This window comes from Pelodiscus sinensis, chromosome 17 (genome assembly GCF_052426305.1).
Source record: "Pelodiscus sinensis isolate ZL-2025 chromosome 17, ASM5242630v1, whole genome shotgun sequence".
Taxonomy (NCBI): Eukaryota; Metazoa; Chordata; order Testudines; family Trionychidae; genus Pelodiscus; species Pelodiscus sinensis.
Genome location: NC_143068.1, coordinates 11,342,538 through 11,362,068, shown reverse-complemented (window position 1 = coordinate 11,362,068; position 19,531 = coordinate 11,342,538). Strand labels below are relative to the sequence as shown.

Sequence of the window (19,531 nt, the reverse complement as noted above, 5' to 3'; positions counted from 1 at the left end):
GGACTCCCCAGCTGATCCTGGGCTCCATGCAGCATTTCAGTGGAATGTTGGGTCAGCTGAGGAGTCCCTAACTGATCCTGGGTTCTGCTGAAAGGCAGCATGCAGCACAGCATGGAGCCCGGGAGTCCCCCGCTGACCCCTTGCTCCATGGCTTTGAAATGCATAAGAGCCACTGCTAAGGAGTCTTGTACCTTTCAAAGCAGGCACGCCCGCATGCAGCCTGGAGTCAGTGGGACTTCCTGCTGGCCCAGGCTGCATAAGGAGTTCCACATTCCTCATTTGAAATGTACAAGAGCCCCATCGGGGGAGAGGTGGAGAGGGGCTATTGGCTAATTGAGTAATTAGCCATCGACTACTCCATTCCATCGACTACTCAACTAGTCAGTGAACCGCAGTTTAACATCCTTAGTATCATGGGCACAACATGCTGTCATCTGAAGAAGTGGGCTGTGCCCACAAAAGCTCATGATACCATCTACATGTTTTGTTAGAATTAATTATGACTTTCAAAAGCTCTAAACTATGCAAAGACCATACACAGTGTTTCATAATGTAGAATCACTAATCACAGAAGCTACTCCACTCTCACAGATGACACCTCGAATGTGACCGAAAAATTGGCAAAGGCTGGAGGTTCCACAATCATTTAAATTATTTTTTGCGGGTATATATAGCTTCTTTTGTTTTCTTTGTTATAACTGCAAGGAGTATAATAAATCAAAATGACCTGATAAAAAATATCAAAATTTGAGTCCTCTGTCTCCTAGGCTGGGGCCAAATTGCCCTCCTGGACCTCACTCTGATAGAAACTGTGCGCAATATGTACAAGTCTAGCCAAAATTCACAAGACATACACACCTATGGCTAGTAGCGTATCAGGCCCCTCTGTGCAAAGTTCAGTACAGCTAATATATGCAGTGGTATGTGACTATGCAGCTCCAGCTGGAAAGCACACAGCCGTGCAATACAAGAGCTCTCATGACAGGCTGTTTCAGGCCTTACAAGCGTCTATCAGCTGCAACCAAGCCTAGACCAGTTTTCCTCTCCCTTATTTGCATAGGCACGCCCTCCTAGAACGCTATTGGCCAGCTGCCTCGCCTGTGCTGGTCGGGCATCTCATTAGCATGTGCCCCGCCCCGCAGGCGCTGATTCGGCAGCGTGGGGTCGCTGCAGCCTCGCCCGGCTCCCTGGTTGGCGGTCTGGGCTGTCCGTCGGCGGAACGCTGGGGGCCGCACTTCCGTCTTGGTGTCAGCGGGTCTCGGCCCGGGGCTGCTGCGGGACCAGGTGAGGTAACTCGCTCGCGGCCTGGGCCCCGGCGGGGCCCCTCAGGCGGGGCTGCGGGTAACGGAAGACGAGGCCCGGGCCAGAGACAGGCGCCTCGTCCCTGAGCCTGGCGCGGAAGGGACCCAGTCCTGGGCTGGGGGACGAGACAGTGACCCGCTGGCACCGGGATCCTCCGCCCTGGGACGCGGGGAGGGGGACCTGCGCCCGGGGTGGGGGGAGAAGGGCGGTGAGGGAGCCCCCCCCCCCCGGAGCAGGGTGGGACCCACCATCCCAGCCAGAGGCCGAGAGGCGGGACATGCCCCCCGCTGCGAGGTTACCCCCGGACTGACACAACCCTCTCCTGGGAGGGGGTGAAGCCCCGCATCGGACCCTGGGAGGGAGACCAACTCCCCCAGACTGGGGCGCAGGAACCCGCTCAGCACCCCCAGGATGTGAGGCAGGAGGCCCTGGTCAGTCAGTTTCTGTGAGGCCGTTTTTTCTTGCAGAGGGGTGGGAAAGACCCCGGAAAGCTAAAGTCGGGTCTGAGGGGGAAAGACAGCAGGGGAGGGCTTATCTGTCTAGCAGGAGAAAGGGAGCTAAGTCTGCATCCTCCCCTATGATGAGGGGTAACTGCTTTTCCTTCCCTGGCAGAAAGGGCTGTTTTTATTGGTGGTTCAAGCCTCCATGTATAGTAAGGCCCTACAGCTGAACACATAACATTAGATCTAAATCCTTACTGCCAGACTCTTTTGCCCCTAAATTGCATTGCATAAATGCACTGAATCTTACCACCATAGGGGGCAATGTTTTTCATTGCACGTGATTCTTTAAATTGGAAGGCTTCTGATCTGGAGAAGTTGGGAACAAGCAGTGGCAGAAGGTGCTGATGAACCTTTTGGGAGGAGAGCAGCTGACATAGTGTGTCTAGTTAGACCAGAGCTCCATTCCTGTGGACTTAGGGAAGGCAAGGACAAGAGTTTGCTGTACTCACAAAATGTGCAGAAGTAGAGCTTGGTTTCAGCATGGTTTAGGAGCATGGGGGTACAGATTTCTTCCTGCTTGAAGTTCTCTTTCTCTCCAGCTGCCACTTACAGCCCTTGTCACTGCATACCCCTTGATGCTATATTCCTCCAGCTATCCACAGCATCCCCCTCTTGCAGAGCTTCTGAAAAGGAGCATGTAGCCTGGGGAAAAAAAGGGGAGGGGGGATGTTTATCTCTCTCAGAGGCTTATGTGGCATGTTAATATATGTTTACTTTTTTGGCTATTTGTCTAATATGAGTTTTAATCCTTTATATGCTGTCTGTTCATTTAGCTTGTGAACTCTTTGAGGGCATGGTCTGTCTTCCTGCAACACATACTGGCCAGAACTTGGAAACTTCATACTCTAGAAGCACATACAGTTTTGTATGTACCTGTGTCAGGCTTCCGGCTCCACCAATGAATATCTGCAAATGTATGTTCAATGTTAATAGATATTTACTTTCAACTCTTGTGAATTTGTTTGAGTAAAGTGTTTTATTTAAAACTTCAAGTAGCAAAAGTGAAGACTGATTTGTCAGTGGATCACTGTTTCATCTTTTCCCCCCATCTGTCTTGCTAACATACATTTCCCTTTCTTCAGCATTGTCAAGGAGAACTTTTTAGGGATACTCATTGCATGAATAACTGTTTATTTTACTGATCCTTTCAGAGGTTGAGCACATCTACACTGTGATGTTCACATTGACATTTGGAGGCACCCACATGTATAACATCTTACAACTGTTCTGGGACTCCTGAAACTCACCAGTGTACTTCCTGGAAGCAGGTTTTTTTCGGCAACCTCAAAATTTGAGGCACTGTGTTGTGGGATAGTGCTAGAACTGGTTGAAGTAGCACTGAAACACAAAGCATTACAAACTGTTTCTTATGGTGCCTTTTCATTTAGGGTATGTCTACGCTTGCTCCCTAGTTCGAACTAGGGCTGCAAATGTAGCCAACCGAAATTGCTAATGAAGCGGGGATTTAAATATTCCACTCGCCAGCTGATTCAAACCATTTTTTGAGGAGTAGCAAGGGGTTTGATTCGAACTAACGTGTCCCGGAGCTCACTTCCTGGTTCGAATCAGCTGGCGAGCAGAATAGTGCACGAGCGAGATTATGTTAATGAAGCACAGGATATAGGACTATAATAGATTTTAAAGAGAAGCTAGATAATTTCATGGAGGTTAGGTCCATAAAAGGCTATTAGCCAGGGGATAAAATGGTGTCCTTGGCCTCTGTTTGTCAGAGGCTGGAGAGGGGTGGCAGGAGACAAATCGCTTGATCGTTGTCTTCGGTCCACCCTCTCTGGGGCACCTGGTGTTGGCCACTGTCGGTAGACAGGATACTGGGCTAGATGGACCTTTGGTCTGACCCATTACGGCTGTTATTATGATATTTAAATCCCCGATTCATTAGCAATTTCAGTTGGCTACATTTGCATCCCTTGTTCAAACGAGGAAGCAAGCGTAGACATACTCTAAATGAAAAATGAGGAGTAACATTAGTTCAAACCAAGGGGTGAGCGGAATAGCATGCTGGTGAGCGGAATAGCATGCTGGTGAGCGGAATCAGATGGTGAGCGGAATAGCATGCTGGCGAGATTATGCTAATGAAGTGTGGGATATTTAAATCCCCGCTTCATTAGCAATTTTGGTTGGCTACATTTGCATCCCTAGTTCGAACTGGGGAGCAAGAGTAGATGTCCCCTTAGTGTAGACAGAGCCTTCCTCCAAAATAATTATTCACTCATGTGGTGTGACGCTCTAATAGGAAATGTTTTAAACTTTGATTCTCCTTGTTCAGTTAAAGCAAAAAGAGAGATTTGTAACAGTTGAATTTTAAATGAAGGTGTGCTGAACATAATGGACAGTGAATCTGGAAAGATTAATACATTGTTCTCTGGGCTGTGTAGTGAGGAGACTCTGACTTGTAGCAGTCTTCTGACTTGAGAGAGGTTTCAGGGAAGCTGCCTATCAGCACACCTCAATTGGTTTAACTTCAGAAGGTAATCTGATAATGAATTCTGAAAAGGAAATATTGAAACAGCTGCTCTCAATACCTACAGCATACATTTCATGAAGAAGAATGTATACTGTTTTTCCAAAATTAGTTCCTTGGACATGCCAATGCAGTTTCATAAATAGATTGCAGAAGTTAAAGGCACAAAACAACAGTTAGATTACAGACTCCATCCCTGGGAATAGTTGAAGTACAGTCATTATTCTGGAGTAATTTACCCTAGAGTGGACTCCTAAATTAGGTGATGGATAAAAGATTTAATACTCATCCAGAAGTTTAATTGTGTGCATTACTGTCTGCACTGGTTAATTGTTGTGGCCATTTGGAATCATTTTCATTTGTGGATATTTTTACTTCTTTTTTTAGTTTTATACTTAAGAACAGTTACCATGTTCTCAGTAGCTTTCCATAACAGTGAAAAATATTTTTTTACCTTAGGTAGTAGCTTTTATAAATAAAACTATAATGTTACTTGTATGTGTCTCTTATTTTCAAATGTGTACTTCATACTCATGAAACTTAAATACAAAATAAGCTTCCCAATGTCTTTCATTTTAGTGTCTCACAGCACACCCATCAGTCTTTTTGGCTTTAAGATACTGCATTGTATTTAAGTAGTTTTGCATAGATCTAAATATATGCCATACAGTGACTGCTTGAAACCAGGATTTACACATAAGTACTCTGATACTTTAAGTGAATAACTTGCATTACTCTTGTAGAGCAAGTTGCCCTTGAACATTCCAATGCTACATCAAACTTGTTATTTAAGACTTCCTCGTACATGTCAGCAATCTTTTCCTGTCCTTCAATCGATGTTGATTTTTGTCACCTGAGTTATTAAAATTCCTCCTGAAAAGAAATTTCTGCTCTACATATTTAGACAACATAGTGACATAAATTCTTAGTATGTTTGTTTACAGTTCCTGTCATATTCTTTGCAAATAACTGTGTGATTATGTATTTCTGCAGAAATCATTTACTATATTCTGCATAAAGTATTTAATATTTTCCCAGAATATTCAGTAAATATAGTTAAAAAACTGCCTTATATTTTTGCTAAATTAAATGAGTTGATAATAGGCTTGTCATGGGAACTTCCTTATCTGGATGAAAGAAATGTGAATTGTGAGCAGTGGAAGAATTGGTAAATCTGCTTGTAGACAGAGTTTATTGGAACATGCAGTACAGTATTTTGAATATTTGTCTGCAGCATAATGTAGAATTGATTGTAAATGAAAGTAGGATTTTATACAAACATATTGGCTACGTCTAGATTGCATCCCTTTTTTGTAAAAGGGATGCAAATTAGACGTATCGCAATTGCTAATGAAGCGGGGATTTAAATCTCCCCCGCTTCATTAGCATAAAAATGGCTGCCGCTTTTTTTCGGCACGGAGCTTTGCCGGAAAAAAGCGCCAGTCTAGACGCGGATCTTTTGGAAAATAAAGCCTTTTACGAAAGATCCCTTATTCCTCTTAAAATAAGGGATTAGGGATCTTTCGGAAAAGGCTTTATTTTCCGAAAGATCCGCGTCTAGACTGGCGCTTTTTTCCGGCAAAGCTCCGTGCCGAAAAAAAGCGGCAGCCATTTTTATGCTAATGAAGCGGGGGAGATTTAAATCCCCGCTTCATTAGCAATTGCGATACATCTAATTTGCATCCCTTTTACGAAAAAGGGATGCAATGTAGACGTAGCCATTGTGATTAAAATCTTCTCGCATATATTTGTGTGAATTCTGTAGTGTAGGGTATTGCCCTCAACCTTCGCCTTTTTTAGTAATTCACTCATAGAGAGAAGGTGAGAGAACAGAATTGTTATTCTAAAAGATTCAACGTAGCAAACTGTATTAAGACACTAAACAGTTACAATGTGTGTCAAATGGGATTTAATATTAGCCTTAAGTGCTGTTAAAAACACATTGTGAGCCACCTATACAAAAAATTAATGTCTTTTCAGGATTACTGAGGTATAAGAATAAACTGAGCCTGTTTTTAAGTATTTTAATCATACTTTATTTTCATTCTGTTTTAGAAAATAAATTCCTGGCCTTGGCAAATTCTGCAAAGTATTTCAATATATTTTACTGTGTACAAGCATTTCATTTCATCATCTGTTATCCTTACTCCAATAAGAGGTAAGATCAGTAGGAATTCCAAAGTTGTCTAAAAATTGCGTGGAAGTAGCAAGCTTATTTATTTTTTGTACTAAATTATCAGTGGGTAGAAGACCACTTATACCCACAAAATGTGCATGAGCTTGAGTATCTCCATTTTGTTGTTGAGTTTTGTAGATACAACAGTCACGTACACATGTGGCTAAGGGTGTATACAGTTACAGAATTGGACATGCACTTCTAAAGTTGGTCCTTTCCATATTATTATCAGTATTATAAATTTGGGAATTGGAAGGCTTAAATGTTAGATATTTTTGCTGATGGTAATTATGTTGTTAATTTAGTAGTACTGGTAAAGATGTATGTATTAAAAGGAGAGGGGTTTTTTTGTTTTGAAGAATTTGATTTCCTTTTCTAAGGTTTTGCTAGGAATTTTCAGAAACCAAGTGTTGCTAGATAATTTTCTATAGTGAAACAAAAACTTCTTGAGTTGCAAATGAAACTGCAATACATTTCTTAGTGACTGAGTTTGAGGGTTATTGACACTGTTGCAAAGTGGTTAGTCTGTAAAGTAGACTAACAGTAAGAGGAACAGCTTTTTATGAGAATTGTATTATAAATAGAAATAAATATTCTACGTCAAGAAGTTAAACTGTCTTAGTACTTTAATTCTTGAAGATCACAAATGTGTTATTAAGACTCATTCCAGTTTACTTAAACATCTGTACTCTGAATATTGCTTTTGAAGAGATAGTAAAATCAGAGTTTCTGCTATAATGCCAATTTTCAGAAACTTCATATGATGAAGCCTTTGGTAAATAGTCTGTGGGACTGTTTGCAGGGTGCTAGTGCTCCACCATTGCGTTCTTTCCCAATAATTGCTGATGTATATAGAAACATGGCTGTTTACTGGTAGCACTGCACTATGTTGGTAAGTCACTAGTATCATAACAGATGACTTTTTTTGTATTGTGGCTATTTTCATGACACTTCAAGAGTAGGTCTCCATAGAAATGGCTGATAGTGAGGTACATTGTACCGAATAAATGTATAATTGGATGTATATGAAGAAAATTGATGCATAGAGGCATTATGCTTAATAAGATGCATCTGGGTGCCAATGCCTATAAACAAAACCTGTAATGACTCTTTATTGTTCTCTGTTGTTTTTCTGCTTTGCTGTTTGTGTACAGTAACTGTTCTAGCAATTCTTAAACTTTAATGTCCAAGTAATGGCATTGGTCCCAAAAAGTTATGTGTGATTAGGCATAGGACCATGCTAGCAAAATATGAGAGCAAATGGATGTGTTGCTTTTCTCTTTCACTAGGTATGCTAGAGTGAGTGGTATGAAAATGGTCAGAAATGATGACATCTAGCTGATTGTTTGCCTGTTGCTAAGAGTTCAGTATTTTTGTGGGCTTGCAATATGGTACTTATGTACTGCAGCAAAATGGATGGGTAATACTGCTACTCTACCTCATGTACCAATTACTTAATACTGTTCTGGTTATGATAAACCTGTTGTTGTTTGTTTAAACATCCTCTCTAAGCAAATTTACTCCCAAAATGGTCATTATGAAAATATTACTCATTGGTGTGTGTGTGTGTGTGTGTGTTTTTTTTTTTTAAGCAATCATTTTATGACTCTTAAGTTTTAGCTGACATGAAGGAGGGAGTGGGCAAACTTGGAGGGGTTCTTTGGGAGGGTGGGGAGTACATTTTGTCTGTTTAAAAATTTTGTATTGTAGTGTGTTTAAAAAAATCTTAAAGGAGGGACTCGGCGACATATGAAATTACTAAAGGTGTATAAATCCAGGGCACGTTTGTAGGGATGTGTCTTTTTTTTTCCCCAAGCCTTAGCAACAGTAGATAATGAGACTGAACATCCGATATGTGCTCTGCAAGTCAGCATTGAATCTCTCACCGATGACATGATGGGTATGTTGGTGGAAACATCCAGTGCCACCGAATGAGCTTTATGTTACTTCCTTCCATCTCCGTTTACAGCAGTCCTGCATCTTTCAGAGTCAGCAAATTAAAAAATAGAAATAAACAACCATTTGGAGAAAAGATCCTGTTCAGGGCCTGTTTCGGGCTGCAGGATAATATTATAGTTAAGGATACGATTTAGTCTTCAAAATCACAGGTTCTGTGACTTTACCAGACCTCTATAACTTCAGCTGCAGCTGGAGCCAAAGATGGAACAGTGGGGTCTGCCCCCCTGCTCCCAGCTTGAACTGTCATTCCTCTCCCTCCCCTCCATAGGACTCCAGCTGTGATTTTCTCTGACTCTCCCCTCCCCCCCCTTGCACCCCTGTTATTTTTAGTAAAAGTCTGGGATGGGTCACAGCTCCCGTGAGTTTTTGCTTATTGTCCACAACCTGTCCGTGACTTTTACTAAAAATAACTGTGACAAAATCTTAACCTTAATTATAGCCATACTTTTGAAAGGATCTTCCAGAATTTAAATCCCATGGTGAGGTGGGAATGGGGAGAATACATTGTATAACAATGCAAGCAGCATTTCTAATGTTTCCTAAATATTCTCTCTGCAAAGAGGAAGGGTAATATGAATGCTTTTGTAAATAAGAGTCAGACGAGCTAGTGCTAGACCATGGCAAAGCCTCCAAGATAAAGATCATGGTCTCTATTCATTGCTTTATAAGGAACAAATGAATGTTTCTTGCTGTTAAGGTTATGTGGGAAGTAATTTGGCTATGTAATACAGTCATTGCAAGGCTTTCCAAGGTATTCACCTTCAATTAAAGAGTTGCATGATTTGCGACAGGATGAAACAAATTAGAAATACAAGTTTTGTCAGAACTGGGAAGAAATGATATCACATTGAGGTTCGCTACTGCCGTACTGGAGAAATTCTTTGTTAATATGACTTGCAAGTGGCTTAAAGATAGTGCTACATGCACTAGGCTTGCTTCAATAGAATTTACTAGCCAGCTCTCATTGTACTATTAACCTTGCAGCAACAATTGTCTCCCAAAAGGTGATGAGCAAGATAATTTCCTCTAGGAACCAATAAGGGGCAATTAATTTTGCAAGTCGGAGAGGAAATGTGAATTTTTTTTTTTTTACAGGATAACTAATGTCAGTTGGTTTTTCTGTCTCTTTTCCCTAAGTGTATGTAGCATTGTATACCTTGAAATAATGTTCCCTGTGGCCTTGTGAATCTAAAAAAGAAATTAAGTAATTTCGTGGGCTTTAACATTTTTTGGGGAGGGCACTACAATACTGGATTAGTTCTCAAGGAAAACCCATATGGTAAGGTTAATGCTAGCATAATCCCTAAACAGTATGACTTCGGATGGATTCAAATAGCAAAAGAGTAAATGTAAGGTTCAAAAGCAACCGGGCTGCAATGGCTTCTGATGAAATATTACTGAAGGTCTGCATATTAGGGATGTTAAATTTCGATTAATCTGCTAATAGAGTAGTCAATGGAATTTCCATCCACTACTCGATTAGTCAATAAGGGGGGAAGCTCGCTATCCCGCTGCGCCTCTCCCTTTCAAATGTGCAAGAGCCACATTTCAAAGGGAGAGGCGCAGCGGGGAACCAGCACAAAAAGGGATCAAAGCAGTCCCCGCTTGCATGGGGCCCTAGCTGTTGTACCTCTCCCTTTGAAATACGGCTCTTGTGCATTTCAAAGAGAGAGGCGCAGCAGGCAGCTCTTGTACATTTCAAAGGGGAGAGTCAGTAGTCTGGACCCTGCGCGAGCAGGAACTGCTTTGGTCCCCGCTTGCACCGTTTCCCCTGCTCTGCTTGTGCTTCCCCTGTCCCTCCCACATGGAGACAGTGCCAGGGAAAACCAGCTTTTAAGCCGACTCCCCACGGCACAGGCTCCTGCTCTTCCCCCCACTTGGTGCCTCTAATAGAGGCAGCAAGAGGGTGGGAGTGACTAGTCGCTTACATCCCTACTGCATAACTAAGAGAGGGGAAAAATTGTATTTTTGTATATAAATAGCAACATCCATTAGAGGGCTTCAAGGGATCCAGAAGTGTACCTTTTCTATGCCTCCTGGAAACGAAAAGGTGGGGCAATGTGTGTTATGATTTGGAGGTCTCTGCTTTTGCACTCTGGTGAATCCTTGATTTTCCTTTTGGGCTTCAAATGAATTCATCTTCCATGTAATATCCTAACATGTTTGGTAGTCCGCTGTCTTTGGTAGTGCAATAAACCAGGCAGATTGCTAGCAGGATCATCTATAAGTTGTTTGGCAGAGCTTGTCCATAGCATCTGCCATGTGTTTTCTGGAAGCTGGATGGAGAAGACCTTCTCCAGCTGTTCAGAATTGGTGGGACTTGAAATGGAAGTGAGGTGAGTGAGCAAGGTTTTTGTGGAGCTTTTGGTTAGCAGGAGCTTTCTTGCACTTATGCAACATAGCTATTTCTTGCAAGATGCTTGGCGAAAGGATATCTGCAAGGAGAATTTGGTAATGTGAGTGTCTGCAGATATATTTGGCTGACACATTGTAAGCCAAACTTTCCGAGATGTATTAGCAGTGTCATTGCCGACCACCATGTCAAGCATTCTAGAAAAGAGGTGATAAATTTGGTTCTTGATCAGTTTAATAACATGCTCCATTTGTATAGCACTCAGAAATGAATGGCCAAGAGCACCCAGTAAAAATAATAAATCAGGTTTAAGATTCATTTTTAATAGAAATAAATACAGCCTTCAGAAAAGATTTAAAAAATGGCTGAAGGCCAGAGTTTCAGCTGGGTGTCACTTAAATGTTTCTTTCCTGCAGCATACATAGAAAACACAGCCAAGCACTTTGCACTGCTCTCCATGTTGGGCTTGCTTGTTGAGGGAATTTAATTTCTTTTGTGCAGATTTTGGTTGAGAATGTTGTTGCAGTCAGGCTTTGAGAGGAAACAAATTAATTTGCTGAGTAATTCCTCCTTTGTGTTTCACCATATAGCTGCATTGCTGTTTTCTGGTTGAACTAGTAAGTATGTGATGATAGCAGCAGGTATTTAAATAGTAATTTTTAATTAGGTTATCATTAATAGGTCTACCAATTCGTGAATTAGTTGACTAAGATTAATAGTCATTGAAGCTATCATTTAGAGATGAAAACAGCATGTTTTGACACTTTCAGGAGAGCTCTAAGAAACAAACAAACATGAATATTATTTCTGTTCCTTGAAGTACAACTGATATTCTTTGGTTGAAGTGAAATCTGCAGGAATTGGAACACTGGCTGTTTTTCAAGGAATCCTGTTGTATGACTCTTATTCTTTATTCTTGTGGTAACCTTTATACTAATTTGAAAATTGTTCCTTGCAGTTGCACTTTAAAAGCATCTTTTCCACCACAAACTGATAACCCATATTTATAAAGAGCAGAATAGTTCTTGTGGCATGTTTAGTTGGGCCATTGCCATGTATAACGTGAAAGTCTGACCAAAATATTTTTGTTGAATTATCAGTTTGTTATAGTAGTAGCTACTTACTGCATTAACAAAAGGAGAGAGTCTGGTTTTTAAACTTCTGTCTTTCCAGAGGTCATATGATTTTAGTAATAACTGAATAGTATTTATACCAAATAATGAGTCTTAACAGACCCTTTTCCATTGGTCTTTGTGATTAAAAAAAAAAAACAATTAAGTGAGGTTCTGTCCCCTATTCTTGGTTTGCAAGCATACTTTTTCTGGATTTATTAGCCCTCTTCATTACGTTGTCTTAAACATTACTGTGATATCCCTGGGCCAGCAAGATTGCTCCAGGTCTTTCAGGAAGGTTAATGAAAATGCCAGTAAAATAATTTCTGTATGACACTTCAATTTATCATTGCAATTATGTTAAATGTAAACTACTAAAAATCAGGGGAGTTAATTTTTTTGACAACTGTTTGTGCCTGCTTCATTTAAAAAGCAGCTTTTTCTTCTGTGTAGCATAGAAAAATTTCAAAGCTGCATGAAGTCAATGTTCAGTTGTAAGGTTTTGCAAGAACCATAATGTGGTACTCAGAGCTGCAAACATTTTGAAGTTAAAAACTTCCTACATTCTCAATGTATTTGTAACTCTTGAGGTTCTACTGTACTGCTTAACAATGCTGGAATCCATGTTTGAAAAAAGAATACAGATTCTTAAAGATAGTCGGGTAATATAGCAATTTGTTAGTTTTCCAGCACTTGTGTATAATGCCAGACTTCAACTTTTGAGCTCTTTGGGCAAAGGATGCTAAAGATGTAGTCAATCAACCAAATTTCAAGTCATCCTGGTGAGCTACATTCCATTCAAATTAGCTACGACTTTTCCTGCTGTCAGTACTGACATTTTCATAGGCACATAAATTACTTCTCCATAACAGTAAACCTGTTTCAGTTAACTATTTTGCTTTTGTTGGCAACATTGTTTCAATTTGTTTTTAAGGCTTTTTTTGTACATTTTTTTAAGAGGTGCCAAATATGTTAGGAACTTATCGTGCAAAGGAAGGGGCGGGGAGGGGGGGAAGTCCTGTATTGCTAGAGACCTTCCCCCTATGATATATAATTAAGGGCCTATTAAATTCTGGTCAATTTAATGGCCATACGATTTTAAAATTAGTCAATTTCATGGGGGTTTTTTCCTTCATATTTTTACATTTGAAATTCCAATGTGGTGTAACTGTGGTGGTGATGACTTTTTCTTCTCCCCATGAGAGGGGTCCATGCAGGGATCAGATGTACTTGCAGATACTTTTGGGGCTGCAGGAAGCTCTATGGCTGTGCAGCAGCCCCAGAGACCTGCAGCTGGAGGAGGTTGTTGGAGCTGGAGGTATTTCTTGACATCAGATTTTTTAATATTGGGTTATATTCCAGGTACTGGATGGAACTTTTCTGCATATCCCTTCCAAGCATAACCCCATCTACCCTGTTCAGTCTGCCATGTCCCAATCCTGTCTCTCCTTCCTACTCCTCATTCCTTGTGTCATCCTATTCTCATCATCAGGGCTTGACAAACAGCGGCAAAACCTACTCACCAGCCCCGCATTGCGCATGCGCAAGACCCGCATTGAGCATGCGCGCACCGCCGGTGAATGGGGCGACTGGCTGAAATCTACTTGCCATTGGTAGATTCAATGATTTGTCGAGCCCTGCTCATCATTCTAACCAATCCTGTTTTCCATTTCCTAGGCATTTCTAATCATATTCCCAATCTGTTAGCCCAGCAAATCTAACTCTGTCTCCTCCAAACTCTTTCCCAGTTTATCTCCACTGAAGCTCCTTGTCTCCAGGCATTTTGTACAGCTAGTTTAAATTCCCCCCCCCCCCCCCCCCTTGCTGGCTACTCATCTGATCTTTCCCCACACCCTGGCCTCTACTTGCTAAACCCCTCTCATATTCCCTCTTCACACTGGCTCCCAGTCTGTCCTTCTCCAAGCTCCTAGTCCCATGTCAGTGTTGCTTCTTAACATTGGCTCCTTGCCCCAGTCTCTTTGCCTAGCTGGTCCTACTCTTTCTCCTTGCATCTTGAGTCCTCATCAGATCTATCTCCCCTCTACTCTTTTCCCTTGGCCCACTGATTCTTAGTCCGAGTCTGGCCTGCTTCTATGGCTCTAAGTCCAGTTCCAGTGCCCCCCAGTTCCTTCCTGGTTCTCAGTTTTCCTTGTCCTTCCAGGCCTAGTCTCCTCCTCCAGCCCAGTTGTCAGCCCATGTCTCCGTCCCACATTATTTCCACTGTATCTCCCATTCTCTCTGCTCCAGCTTTTGTCCGCTCAGCAACTGAATCAGATAGCTTCCTCCTCCGTACTTCTAGGACTTAGCAACAGGTCATTGAAAGAATAGGAGAGATGAGGGTGAAAAGAATGTATTTTCATGTAGCCCATTCCTTGGAAACAGATAAATTGTTTAGGCTGAAATCCCCCGCACTCCCACCCTCCAAAAAAATTCAGTCTGAGGACAGAATCTGGCATGGAAAATTGCAGTCTTGGCAAAAAGTAATAAGCCATTGAGAACAGCGTCTTATATTGTAAGTGTTGGTGAACCCTTTAAGTGCTGTGTCTAATACAGCCTGTGATATTGTGCATATGTAGAGATCCTTGAACCAGTACGTACTGTGCGTAAAACAGTGCAAATCAGATATTTTGCAATAAATTACAGGTCATCTTTACACAGCATTATATTGGGAATGTTTTATCATAATTAAAATTATGGTGCAGGTTGCAGAAATGGTCTATAGAGATCAAGAAGAGAGACAGCTTTTGATCTGTGGTGATGAGAGAGGTGTTTTAATCTACATATTCATGAAAAGAACCACTCTTAAAATATTCTACTGCTCAGTGCAATGGAATTTGAAATAACTGAGGACTTTGCCTTCAAAAGCCTAATTCTAGTACAGTGTCTCTTCAGTAGACAAATCACCTGATATTCATTGCTGTGTAGTACTTAACTCTTTCTCTTTGGCATTAGTCATACTCAGATAGAATTTTCTTTATGATACACCATTTATCACAGGAGCTTAAGCACCACTGTGATATAAATACAGAAGAGTCTCCATTATCCATCCTTTGTTTATCCGACATTCCGTTTTATGCGACGTGCTGTCCGCTGACATGACTTATTGGCAAATAAGAACGCCTCATGTACAACAGCCAATCACAATCAGTGCCGCACTCCAACACCATACATACCTAGTGTGCTTTTGCTAACGATTGTGATTACGAGTGCAGTCGTGTTTTTGTTTGACGCCAGCATGATATTATCGAGCTAGAGAAAGTGGCTAGATTGAATCACAGTGAGGGAGTGAAGGCTTTTGACGCAGCACTAATTCACGTTGAGCAACAGAGGGAAGCAACCACTACAGACTTACTGCTGTTCAGATGGTGGCGTGATCTTGCCACAAAGAAAAATATGGATGCCCAAAAACAACTCCCGATCACTCATTTTCTGTTTATTAGTATTCCGTATTATCTGACATTTCCGCTATCCGACCATCCTCCCGTCCCATTTAAGTCGGATAATTGAGACTCTCTTGTGCTAGGTTGACTCTGATATAATGGTAATATTCTGAACTGAGGCTGGAAAGATGGTCCAGAAGGTCTGCTGTGATGCTGCTGTGATTGATCTTCTTAACTAGACCTGCTAAATCGAATTCAGAGGGCACCCCCATCAGCAGCCAATGCCCCAGCTCGGAGTAAGGGAAGCCAATGGAAGCGTTTGGTGGCTCCCCGCATGTACCAACTTCTGACTGCTGCCTCTGATGTTGGGGGGGAGGGGCTGCATGTAACAGTGTATGTTAACCAATGTGACTGGGCTCATTGGTTAACCATGTACACAGTTACACTTTCACATTCCTAGTTTTTAGACCTCAGGCCTATGGGTAGGGGAGACTTTTTCCTCTAAAGTGACCTCTGGCTGATGTTAAACCCCTATAGTAAGGGTTAGATAACAGTCTGATATCTTGATCATTTGGGGATGCAGGTGTCTTCAATTAGTGACATTTAAAGCATGGACTGTGGGGTTAAGTCAACTCCTGTGACTTTATTCCGTGGTTCCTTAAGAGCATTATTCCTTCTTAGAGTTTTAAATTAGATACCCCTCTTATAAGCCTCAGTATCTTTCCCAGTTTAAGTATTTCACGTGATTTTTTTTTTTTTTTTTTTTTTGGCATTCTTGGACCTCTCAACTAAAGGAGCAGGTGGTCTCTTGACACTGGCATGCCTGATTAGTCTAAGGAAAAGTGGCATTTTGCACTGTTATCCTTTTTGATAAGGCAGCCTTCTAATTCCACCTCAGTCAAGTGGTTGTCATTTAGATCTTTCCTTGAAAAGAACAGTTACATCAGTCTCATAAATGATGTTTCACATTTAAAGTAATTTTGTATATTAATTAGATTTTAAAATATTCCACCTGTGTAGAGAATCTTAGAGGAGCACCACGAGGTAAGTGTTCAAAGTTCTCATGGAATCGTAGTTAAACTGCCAATGATATATTTATTAATTTAAAAGGGGAATTGCACAGCTAAAATATGTGCAACATGTGAAAAATTCCCCCAATAATGTTTTCTGTTTGTTCTAGAGATCACTTGTGTAGATCTTCAGAGAGATCTTTTAATGGTGTTCATTTGCATGAATACTAGTACTTCATGTCCACAAACTCTGCCTGCACTTTGCAGATGCAAACATCTGTTAAATGTTAATGGTTGAATGTGCCTCCAAATAGTTTGATGCCTGCCTGCATGCATGCATGCAGCTGTTATCATTTGCTCCCCTGAATGCATTGGCATAGTTGGCTGTGTTAGGGCTAATACAAACATATATATAGATTAGTGATAGAAATGTAGCCGTTAGTCTGGTGTAGCTGAAACAAAAACCAGGACTATATAGCACTTTAAAGACTAACAAGAAGGTTTATTAGGTGATGAGCTTTCGTGGGCCAGACCCACTTCCTCAGATCAAATAGTGGAAGAAAATTGTCACAACCATATATACCAAAGGATACAATTAAAAAAAATGAACCCATATGAAAAGGACAAATCAAATTTCAGAACAGAAGGGAGATGGAGGAAGAGGAAGGAGGGGAGGTAAATGTCTGTGAACTAATGATATTAGAGGTGATAATTGGGGAAGCTATCTTGGTAATGGGTAAGATAATTAGAGTCCTTATTAAAATTTGAGTGTAAAGTGTCGAATTTAAGCATGAATGACAGTTCAGAGGATTCTCTTTCAAGTGCAGTCTTAAAAGGTCTTTGAAACAGGATGCAGGTAATCATGTCATTGAGACAATGTCCTTTCTGGTTGAAATGGCAAGAAACTGTTTTTTCTTTGTGATCCTGTCTAATATCTGTTTTGTGGGCATTGATTCTTTGGCGAAGTGTCTGAGACGTTTGTCCAATGTACATAGCAGACGGACACTTTCGGCACATGATAGCATAAATTATATTTCTGGATGCGCAGGAATATGTGTTCTTGATCTTATAACTCACTTGGTTAGGTCCAGTCATGGTATCAGCAGAGTGAATATGTGGACAAAGCTGGCAACGGGGTTTGTTGCAAGGGAAGGTACCAGGGTTGGTATTAGGGTGGTATGTCCTGTGGTTGTTGGTAAGAATCATCTTGAGGTTAGGTGGTTGTCTATAGGACAACCATATATAGATGTTCATTCAAAAGGCATGTGGAAGTATTTGGAAGTGCATGATGTATGCACAGGAACAATTGTGTGGAAATTGGGTCTGAGATCTTCATGAAAGGCACACTTGATGTTGCAACAGAATACAGAAAACATTGAGACCTTTTTTTTTTTTTTTTTTTTAGGATTTTAAATTGGCCGTAAAGTAGAATGAAACATGTGGAAATTGGTAATTTGTTCCATGAAGAATTAAATATGCATTAAGTTTCAGTAATAATGAAATGTAAGTTGCATGTTGGGAGGAAATTATTCAATGTGTGGACACTTGGTAAAAGTTTTGACTGTTCTGTATAGATTTTCTGCTGACTTCTGGACATCTGTGAAGAACAATATTAACGTCTTAAATATTGTGTTTCCAGCATATAGTGTCGTTAGGGGTTTTTTTTAGGTGTCCATTTTTCTTACATGATGTGCTCTACAAAGAGGGTACCACTATTATGTTCTTACAAGATTGAATAAGAAAAAATGCCTGTCTAGGGTTTAATGTGACTTTTCATTTTAAAAGTGGTTTGATCCTTATTTCTAAGAGGAAAACAGAGCACTAGCCATATTTGAGCTTAAATAAATGTGAATCTCTTGGAGAAAAGGGTAAGGCCTTGCAACTTGTTTTGCATGGGCAGAGAGCCCTGCACTTCACTTACGCCAATTGACTTCGGTGGTCTAGTCTCTCAGAACAAGTTGCAGTGTTAGAGTGCAAAAAGCATGGCAATCTGCTAGATAGCTATGCTTTGGCTAACAATGTGATGTCTACACTACAGGACAAAGTTGAATTAAGATATGCAACTTCAGCTACTTTAATTACGTGGCTGAGGTCGAAGTACCTTAACTCGGCTTTTGGCACTTTCCACGCTGCAGGAAGTTCAAGGGAGAACACTCTCTCCTTTGGACTTTCCTTACTCCTCATGAAAGCAGGACTACCTCTGGAGTGCCCCTCTCAGTTCAAATTAGCTGTCTGAACTAGATCCACTAGTTTGAACTCTGGAAGATTGTCAGCAGCTGCTTTGATCTTCCCCTGTAGTGTAGATGTACTGTAAGTAATTGTTGTTGGTGGAGTGGGGAAACCCAGTGCCTTGGGTTTACCAATGAAAGGGAGGGTTAGAGACAGAAGTATAGTAATCTGAAAACCTAAAGATGAAATTAGAAAGCCAAGGATCTCTTGTATGATTGAGCTAGAATATGTAGTAGTTTAATGCCCAAAGGAATGTATCGACAGAATAAGTAATGCATACCTATTGCTATATCTTAATAGTTTATATTCAGCAGGTTACAAACAGTATTTGCCATATCAAATGTTTAAGAAAAAATCAGGGTGTTTTCTTATCCAGGTATTTGCTTTCTAGTGTTTAAAGAAACTAAATGTAAAGCTGACAGTCCCCTATTATAAACAAGCCTTTCAATGGCTTTCTTTCTAGTCATATGACTTAGTCTAGTGTTGAGATGTGCGAGTTTAACTTATGTTCTTTACATGGGATTTGAAAGTGTTAGTATCTGTAGTTTCTGTTGAGTAGATTTCTGCATCTGCCTTTTTGGTTTAAGTGGCTATTGGTGCTTTTGTGCAATGCTTACTGCAACAAATTATTTGCAATGTTCATTCTATTGAGAACATTGCACATGTTGTTTAATGGCTTTACGCTACTTTGTCCATAGTTACCTGGATATGCTAAAGTGTGCAAACTTTGAGATGAATTGCTGGAGTTGCATTAGCATTTTGGTTGTAACTTACTTTGATCGAAGGGAGTTGGTCAGCTTAAACCCTGCATCAACTAGGGTTGCCAGGTGTCCGGTTTTCTACTGGACTATCTATTTTTTTGGGCCCTCTGTCCGGTAAAAAAAAAATCCAGAAAACACCAGACATATGCAATGTCTGATATTTTCTGGCTGGGCGCCAGACGGAAGCTTGGCGGGGGGAGTGACTGGGAGGTGGGCCTTGATCAGCGCTGAGAGCCCTGGTTGTGTGGGGGGAGGAGGAGGAAG

General features: G+C 41.0%; 1 protein-coding gene across 5 annotated transcripts in view; it reads left to right on the top strand.

Moving 5' to 3' along the window:
• The first annotated feature begins 1,149 nt into the window (after positions 1-1,149).
• OSBPL2 (oxysterol binding protein like 2) overlaps positions 1,150-19,531 on the top strand; it is a 67,523-nt gene continuing 49,141 nt past the window's right edge. For 4 of the 5 annotated variants that reach the window (XM_075901095.2, XM_075901092.2, XM_075901094.2 and 1 more), the window contains exons 1-3: positions 1,150-1,284; positions 2,579-2,719; positions 6,343-6,445. The gene's annotated coding sequence lies outside the window, so the exon portion shown is untranslated. Of the gene's footprint in view, positions 1,285-1,450; positions 1,734-2,578; positions 2,720-6,342; positions 6,446-19,531 lie in introns of those variants that run through there. The other variant, XM_075901093.2, reaches the window with a different exon arrangement.